General features: G+C 40.4%; 1 protein-coding gene across 1 annotated transcript in view; it reads left to right on the top strand.

The window, feature by feature from the left end:
- The first annotated feature begins 259 nt into the window (after window positions 1-259).
- Window positions 260-9,952, top strand: part of LOC117771924 (neuropeptide Y receptor type 1-like) — a 29,938-nt gene continuing 20,245 nt past the window's right edge. Inside the window, 1 exon segment of the mRNA XM_034602839.1 lies at window positions 260-548. The gene's annotated coding sequence lies outside the window, so the exon portion shown is untranslated.

Genomic DNA, 9,952 nt, shown 5'->3' with positions numbered 1-9,952 from the left:
AGAGTGTATTTCTGATTAATTTAATGTTATCTTCATTGAAAAAAACAGTGCTTTTCTTTGAAAAATAAGGACATTTCTAAGTGACCCCAAACTTTTGAACGGTAGTGTATATGTATTGTATTCTGGGGACTCCACACACTCCCCACACCCACTTCACCCCCCCAGGGGCTGCTCAGGCTCATGAATTCAATATTTCTAAAATCCTGGTTCTGTTCCACGCAACTGGCTTCACTGAACGTGGAGCTTGTGTAGTCTGCAGGGCCGATCCCACGGGAACAAGCCTCTTTGTGTAACACAGGCTGAACACAGCTCTGAAATAGAAGCTGCCTGCTGCCTCTGTCTCCGGAGCGGAGTTTACTGCGCAGCTGCTTCGCTTACACCTCCGGCGCTGCACCGTGGCACTGCTTTTTTGCTCGCAAAAACACGCGCGCGCGCACACACACACACACACACACATACACACGCATCTATGTACAGAGCACTGAATACCATCAGCAGACTCAGCCAACGTCTGTGGGAGCAGACACAACACCGACAGCACCGGGCAGGTGAGTGAAGCTCTGTCTTATTCCGCTCTGTTTTCCAAAGCGAGTCGCAGTCAGCTGGTTTTACAGATGTTCCACAGGCGACAGGCGGCAGCTGTCACAGCAGCTCACTGGGGCTCCGACACGGGGAGGCAATGGCAGAGGCTGGGGAAGATACCCGGAGCGTGTTTGGATCACAGCAATTCAAACAGGAGAGAGAACTAATCAACGACCATTTCACCTGCGCCCCAAACATCTACTGTTGCGGAGTGCGGACGATTCATCTGGCTCTCAGATGTGTATCGGTCGGGTTGGGATCGATAGATTGAAAACCTAAAGAAGGCATGAGAACATGAGGTTCGCTCAATTAGTTGTTTACGCCACAGAATATGTTGTATTGGTGTTTCCTCTATGTTTAGGCTCACAAACAAAATCAGACATGTGGGAGAGAGATCCCTTGATTGGATAGAGACAAGTAAAAGTATTTGCTTGTTGAATTGCAACGTGTTTTTTTACTTGATCTCAAATGTTGTGACAGTTAAGTGCTTAATGATCCAAATATAAAAAGCCTAAGAAGATAATTATAGGGCTGAAATAGAGTGATCAGATGATGACTCAATTTTTCATCAACAGAAAAAAACTGTTTAATTTTCCAAGCAAACATCTTTTTTTTCTTAGTAAATGTGATCATTCGTTGCCTTCTCTTTTGCATATCACTGTTAACAGAATAGCTTTGAGTTTTGAAATGTTGGTTTGACAAAACAAATATGATTTGACACCTTTTTTCACAATTTTGTATGATTAAATTTTGTATCATAAAAGTGATTAATAGATTGATCAAAACTAGCACCACCCTAATAACTGTCACTGTACTATACACTAATGTCCAGTGTTTAGTTAATCAGTTTGATGATATAAGAAACTTCATCTACCAATAAACAATTAGACATATTTACATTGGAACCTTTATTCACAGACTTATACATCTTCATGTAGATTTCGTGTTTTCAAATGTGTTTTGGGTGATTGGATTTCACAAACAGACAGAGCCTGATGACAAGACGGTAAAGTGTAAATGCATCTGAGATACACTGGGGACAGATTTTGATCTGTTAAATCAAACCAATCCAAAGGTCCTTAGGGACACATTGTGACCACACAAATGAGTAAATTCAAATTTGTTGTCAATCCACATTCAATAAGAACATGTGCAGCTGTTCCAAACCAGTGATGGACGGCAGCATCTAGCTGCCATTAGCCCAGTAAACACATGAAGCAGTCCTCTCCTCAGTCCTAATTTTATTCAAGACACCTGTGGATGGAGTGAATTGAGACCATACAAATTCTGATCATGGCCCACAGGTTAAAATCAGATTGGCATACAATCTGGATATGAAAGGCATTTTAATGCTAGGTGCAAATGGTGACAATTACATTTGCATTTAGGTGCTACTGAACTTTCAGTATATTCATGTGGAACATCCCTGTCGGAAAAAAACATCTTTCTCCTCAACACAGAAATGCTTATAAATGTGCTGAAATTTACAAGGATTATTGGTAGAAGATACCTGGTTACTACCACAGAAAAATCTTACATGTAGAGCTGAAACAGTTAATTAATTGTTTGTAGCAGATGGACGGAGACATAATCCCCAATTATTTTGATAATCAATTAATTGTTTAAGTTCAGATTTGTTTGCCGTTACAAGAAAATTACATTTCATTTAGCTGACGCTTATATCCAAAGCGACTTACAATAAAAATCAGCTCCAGCTTCTCATTTGTGAGGATTTACTCTCCTCATCATCTCAAGAAAACTGCAGAACCTGAGGTGGTGGCTTGTTGATCAGGGGAAAGATGAGCTTCATGAAACTGTGATGGGCATTTGTTGTAAAGGAAGGGGATTGTCTTGGTCAGATGTGTTCACAACAGCAGGAACATGTCCAAAACATTCAGGTGAGGAGTGGTGGCATCTGAGTAGAGCATGTGGGGAATTCACAAGTTTTACAGCAGATTGACACCAGCGTGGGCCCTTATCACCAAAAGCTCTCGAATCTTGCCGGCCTTCTAAGTTGATGTCTTCGTCTGCTCCACGTATGGCCCCTCTTTTTCATCCTGAGATATTTGTATTCCTTTTTGGGGGGGGTTTCAGTTTCATATACGTCTCATGTTAGAAACATCATCCAAGCACCAACTCACTTGTGGTGAGTACTCCGGCTCTATTCTCACATGGGCTTACTCAGACATTCTGTGGAGTTATTACGAAGGAGCTCGCAAACTACAATTGAAGTAACTGGGGACCACTTCTTCAAATGTAAAAAACTAAAGAAAAAACACATAAAATGTCTCCATACTGCTCCTGTGGTGTCATCCAAGTGTCTGGAAAGTTGGATGACACCACAGGAGCAGTATGGAGCCATTTCTTCTGTTATTTTTTTCTGTTTGAAGAATCGGTCCCCAGTTACTTCAATTTCTTGGATTTGGACCCCTGAAACTCCAAAAGTGTTTTGTGGACTCAAACACTTCACACACCCCTCCATCGGCATAGTGGTGTGTAGATAATGAGTACATTTAAATTTTTCGGTGAACTATCCCTTTAAGACTTCTGGTTTGTTAAGCCACAGACCATGGGAATATACACTGATAGGCTGTGTTTCAGTTCTATGACAATTTAAGTGTTGCAATCCAAATGTTTCTACATTAAAAGGTTATCAGCAAAATATTCATAAAACTCCTATAAAATGAAAAACAGATGTTTCCAGGTTAAATCCTCTGTCCTTGTGTTAACTGTTCATTTATCTCTCGTTAAAAAACTAGTATCATAGAATTTCTACATAATAATCTCTCTAGCTGTTTAATTATTCTGCACCCAATGATAATGCTTTCTGGAAATGTTAACTCCCTCTCCATAGTTAGACAGTTAGTGAGCGGTGTACAGGTGCCTACACTGTCCGATTCATCAGTTAAATACCCGGGTGTACACGCAGGTGGTGAAGAGAAATCTTCGACAACAGAAAGCGGTCGTCATGACCTTCCATGTTGAGCTGCTAGTTACTGTCAACTTCATCAGGAGGGCGTAAAAGCACCTTCAGTGCTTTAGGCTTCTGTAAACGTCAATCAATATTCACAACAACTCCCTTCACGGCTTTGCATTTTTATTATGAGGAATTCAATAAGTCTTTAGAGTTTCCAAAGTAATCACAAAGCAAAATCCTGTCAGAGTGTACAAACACTCATAATTGCAATTTTTCAATAGCCAATTTGAACTGACTTACACATTAGTTGGTTGAAGAATAAATCAGAATGTTTAATAATAGATCAGTGCAGTTTTATAATAGTTTTTCCTACGCAGCGTTTTTTATTTGAAGTGAGAAATTTTGAACTACAAATTGTCAAATAAATGTAATCGCAATATTTCTCTCTGAACTGGCGTGGAGTGGAATGGAGAAGTTGCAGGGAAATAATTTACACAAACAGAGTAGTAGCTCAAATTTGCACAGTACAGCCTAAAATCTGGATTGTGCAAATGTTTTGATGTGTTTGTTTAGGGGCCAAATGTTTTTGTGAAAGGGCCAAATTTAGCGGGATTTGTCCAATGTTTGCCTACCACTGCTGTTGTGAGTTTAATGAGTTCTAATAATTAATGCCACGGTATATTTTCCTGGCAGGTCCTGTGAAAAGATCAATAGCTCTAACTTTAGGACCAGACTTTGGGAAGAACCTGTGTGTGTGTGTGTGTGTGTGTGTGTGTATGTTGTCTATGTGTTACTCATATTGGGATCTGTATTTTTTTCACACAGTCACATTATGGGGACTTGTCGTCCTTGTCGGGACATTTTTAATGCACTTGGCATTTTTGAGATACTGAGACATTTTCTTTTAGACTGGTGAAAAGACAATTATTAAAAACACATGTAGGTTTTTGCTTTATATCTTTTGTATCTTTTGTTTTGCCTTTTTTTTAACGAAGGGATTTGGTCATATAACCTCTGAGCCTGATTTATAAATCCTTAAATAAATTATTAAAAACGTGGGAAAAATACCTCGTTTAATGGCAGTTTACAGTATTTTCTGATTTATGAGTGATATAAGGAGATGTCAAAAGTCCTCTTTATGAGCTTTATGCAAAATTGGCACAAATTTAAAGCTCTGGTTGGTAAATCTGGTAATGATAGCTAATCCGGCTGCACCCCTCCCATCAGAAGCCGACTTTTCTGTGAGTCGCTCGCTAACGTCTGGCTATCGTCTCTGCTTTAACAGTTTGAGAAGTAACCCTTTCTGGCTTGTGAAGACTCCGGTCATGTGCGGTGAAAGCATAGGGCCGGGGGCATGAAGGCGGGAAAGTTTGTCAGTGACAGACAGCTACGCCAGCAAATCATTTCGTCCGGTCATTTTTATTAAAGACCCTGTGAGGGCCACAGGCGAAGAGACACCAGCTTTTTTCAGATTACTTCATTCAGTGATAACTATCGGGACATAAAGAGAATTTCAGCAAATAAGATAAAAAAGTGTTTCAGAAACAAATTACCAACAATTTAATTACTTTATGTCTAATATTTGGTGCGATGGTAATAACCACTCTGTGAAACAAGATACACTAAACACACACATTACACTATTACGGTATTTCCATCTCTTGGAGTAAAATACTTATTTTCAGCCATTCATAGATCCATGCAGGCATTTGCAGATTTTGTCTGTACTTGTACAAATCTCAATACACTTGGAGATTTCATACACATTTACAAATTATTAGGCACAGATTATGAACCCACATTTGCAGATTCCTGTACGAATTCATTCATCATGGCAAGCATTTGCAGATTCTTTTACAAATCTGTGTACACACACATGGATTCAGATACAGTTACTCACACTCTCAAAAACTATTGCTACAAAATTGGTCGCATAAAATAGAGCACGAGTCTAAATGGCACATGCATTTATCAGTTGATGCATGAGATAAACTGACCATGCTTTTGTTTAGGGCTGTTCACACATTGACAGCTCCTGGAATAAAAGCATACTTCCCTCTATTTGTTTTTCATGCAGCTTAAAGTCGTCACATAGGCTATCATGAGTGGTTGTTGTTAATCTGATTTGCCTTTTCGAAGCCTTGTTTAATATTAAGCTGTGTTAGTTCCTGTGTTGTGCCAATATGTTTTTGCATAGAACATAGTTCCCAAAGTCTTTATAAATGTGGACAAAATCCACACCTCTGCCATAAATGGCTGTTGGAGGACTGTGTGTTTTGCTGTGTTTATGGTCTCTTTAGTCCTTGATACATTTTAAAGTTAAAGATCTGTGGCACCAGTCTCCACATTTATGCATTATGGGCCTTTATTATGTCACTGATGTGAGATATGATCAAAATGTTTAACCATTTATCTGAGTCAACAGATCAGAACAGCTGTTGTCTGATGTGAGTTAAACCTCCAACGGATCTCTCAGGTGTGACTAGTTACCACCACGCAGCGTTTTCACATTTGTCCCACTTCATGGTTCACCAGTTTGAATTTCCCCCACTGGGCCACCAAACTGTCCCTCGAGATATATAATCATGTCATGCAAGGGATCCAGTGATTCTCGCCGAGGGAGCACTGAGGCCTGGCTCACTCCTCTAAGTTTGGATGTAATGACATGGTGGAGATCAATTGGAAGCACACACTTCCTCAGAGTCAAGTTTTCATTTTAGAAGAAGATATGTTGAGCTAGTCAGCAGTTACAGAGAAATATTATGACTCATCTGGTGTCGTGTTTGTGTCCATCTGAATCTAAGTCCTCTAATCTATTTCTTCTCTTTTATCTTCTTTTTGTTCTCCACCTCCTGGGGGAAATATCTGGCTGTTTCACCGCCAAATGCTACGTTGTATATCATTATGTCCACTAGCTGCTCTCTGACTGTGTCCGCCTGATGTGTCCTGCTGTACAGGTAGTGGACAGTGACTTTATCAGAGTTTGTTTGAGGAAAACATGGTTTGACTGTACCAGAGTATGTCTGTGGAGATTCTTAGTCATCCAGGTCATGGTATATCCAAGAGTTAAAAACAGGTCAACTGGACTTGGTTGAGATTCTTGGAGACGTTTCATCTCTCATCCAAGAGAGAAGAAATTAGCGCATTAGCACTTGGATACTGAAACAGAAATGACATTTGTTGTGTGTAGGAAAATCAATCAGTGACCAGAAAGACACTAGAAGGCTTCAGAGTTGGTGATGACTCTTTACAAAAAACACATTTCACATTAAACATCGTCATTTGATCTATGTTAATATAAAAGTATTGGTTTGTACGGCTTAAAACTTGTGAAAGTTGTGATTCGCTGAATTTTAATATGTAATGTTATTGAACACGATGTCTGTCTTATGGCAGTCACAGAATATTGAATGGATCTGTTGCAGATGGAGAATATGAGATTATGTATGTGGCGTTAAGATGAACTTGCACTTGTTGTAAAAAGGGGGCAGCAGCTCCTATTTGTGAACGGGTGAACTTAATGTTTTTATCCACTGCATTGATTTGTTCTGAGAAGGCTTGAACTTCCTGTGTTTTGATTTTGACCCAGGTGTCATCAACATATCTGTACCAATGGCTGGGAGCAGTTCCCGAGTAGGAGGTCAGGGGTCTTCTTTCCACTTCTTCCATGTAGGGGTTAGCCACAATGGGAGACACTGGGGAGCCCATGGCACATCCGTGTTTTTGCCTGTAGAAATATGTTGTACTGAAAGTAGGTGGTTGTCAGACGGAGTTCAAGCAGAGACCATATGTGGGTCTGGAGTGAGGTTGGTCCTGTCATTAAGGGTACTGTCTTGCAGGAGACATTTCTTTGCCACCTTGATTTGCTTCTGTTTTGGGGATGCGTGTAACAAGCAAACTGACATCTTGGTTTCATCTTCATCCATTATAATTCCTCTGGTCTTGTTGGCAAAATCCTGAGAGTTTTTGATATGGTTTGGGTGTTTCCAAACAGGGGGGCTGAGATGGTGGCCAGGTGTTTCACAATGTTTTAAGTTACAGCAGTAAAGCTTCTGGTCATGGGTCTGAGTGGGGCTCCTTCTTTGTGTATCTTGGGAAGTCCATAGATGCAGGGAATGGCTTCTCCAACGCAAAGGTGGTAGTAAAGCTGCCTTTACCCTGCCTTTGTGTTGTATCCAAACTGAAACTGTAAGCAGACATCAATTTTAGAGCTAAGAAGGAATAACATATTTTACCCACATGTACAGTGTTAGGAAAGGAAGCTTGAGTTTAAATAACATTGTTAGTGTGTGACCAAAGAGTTATCAAAGCATAGGAGAACAGCCATGCATTACATTAAAGACAAGATAACTTCTTCGTACTGTGTAATAAAATGACTGAGAGTAATAAATAACTTGATTCAAATAAAGATTTGTAATGTTTGATCAACCTACATGGATGTGTTTTTTTATTGCATTAGTTATTTTTGTTCTTCCTCAGATGAAAATAGAAACCTTTCATGGTTGTGTATTTTACAGAGTTATGTTTGTTTTCTACTCTAGTTTTTGAAGTGTCATGGAGGTCCATGGCTGATTTTTAAATCTAATTTAGGGAATTATATGCAGATACGCCCTCAGATTTTTTTTTATGCCTGAGTAGAATTGTTTCTTTCAGGCACAACAAATTTCACCTATACGGAAACTGTTTGTAGCATTTGCTTTTACTCTGCTGATTAAGCTGATGCTTTGAGCGCATGGTGATATTTAGTGTCCAACATGTTTTTTTGTCAACTCCTCTCATTTACATTATATTGTCTCGACAGTAAGAGGATATGATTTCAGATTATCTTTTCAGAGATAATGAGTCATCAATTAAAAAAACTATAAAAGTGAGGGGCACATGTTTCCTATCAGGACAAACTGCTCATTCTGTGAGCCCAGTTCCTCATTATTTTCAAAACAATTTCAAGATAACAAGATAATTACATTCATCTAGGAAATGATCTGTGGATCTATTCGTAACAAAACCACCATGAAACACATGTATGTAAAGTGCTTGTTTTTGCATAACTGATTTATTGGTCCATTAGTGATGGTCAACAACCAAAATAGCCTTACACTGGGTTTGTGTCAAGGATTTGCCAATTTTATGCAGGCTGACAAGTGAGAGGTTATACATTTAATTAGGCCTAAAGGGAAAGACATGAAGAATAGTATTTTGCTCACAGTGTCATTGGCAGAGCAAATCCAAGGAAAGCAGCAGGCCTAGACAACATCCTGGGGCACACACTCAGGGTTTGCTCATCAGAGCTTGCTGATGTATTTGTGGACAAAACAATATGCCGATAAAGTGTTGCGGTGTTGCCGTAGTTTGCGTATCATCACCGATCTTCTGATGATGTTGTCATTACAGCCATCCACACAACTCTCAAACACCTAGAGGGAAACACCTATGTCAGAATGCTGTTTATTGACTACAGGTCAGCATTCAACAATGTCATTCCGCACTAACTCTCTACAAAGCTTCTCAGCCCCACTCTGTAACTGGGTGCTGAATTTCCTATCAGGCAGAACCTCGTCAGTCAGAGTCAGAGACCGCAAATCCAGCACAAGAATTGTGTGCTCAGGGACCCCACAAGGCTGTTTGCTGACCCCCCTACTCTTTACTTATGACTATATGGTCTCCAGGAACAACAGCAGCAGCATCAAATTTGCGGGTACTATAGTGATCGGGCTGATCACTGGTGGGAGTGAGTAAACATACAGGAGAGAGGTGGCAGACCTGGGGGAAGGGGAGAGCTTCAAACACAACTTAGCATTGGAGAGTTAAGCTGCTTTCAGACATGCACTAGACTCCACAGATCCCCCGTATTCTCTTCAGAGGAGGTGCATGTGTGAACACAAATGTCAGAGTGAGACGCTCTGCAGTTTATTTGCCTGACCTCCTAGTATAAAGTCCGTAGAAATCTAGGAGTCAATGTGTGAACACAGCATGGGATCCCCCGCTGGATTCACCGTGAGCAAGTGGGCGGGTTGATGACGCTTCTAACACACAACAGATGCAAAAAAAAGCAAAAAGAAAGAAAAGAAAAACAAAAATGTCCCTGTGAAAAAGCGATGACACACACATAGAAGACACCAACGAAGATGTCAAGAAAGTTTATGGTGATAAGAGCCGACGACGGTGTTGGGGTGCTGTAAAAAAAATCCTGTGATCTATGCAGGCAGAGTTAAAGAGTCCCTTCCTGCCTCTGCCTGCTGCACCAGGTTGCTCCACCTCTCGACTGATTAATGCAGAGGATTTGTTGCTGTTGTGAACTCATCTATGCAGAGAACTTCCCGTGAGTGCCAGTGTAGCCTAGTGGGGATCAGTGAGGAGGAGGTCGTATTTAAAGGGACCGCGTTGTTGAGAGAATGCGCTGTGATTGGTTAGTGACTGACGAGCACCCATAAACCAGATCAGTACCGGACAGCT

The sequence above is a fragment of the Hippoglossus hippoglossus genome, chromosome 12 (genome assembly GCF_009819705.1).
Source record: "Hippoglossus hippoglossus isolate fHipHip1 chromosome 12, fHipHip1.pri, whole genome shotgun sequence".
Taxonomy (NCBI): domain Eukaryota; kingdom Metazoa; phylum Chordata; class Actinopteri; order Pleuronectiformes; family Pleuronectidae; genus Hippoglossus; species Hippoglossus hippoglossus.
This window is presented reverse-complemented; position numbering and strand designations above follow the sequence as displayed.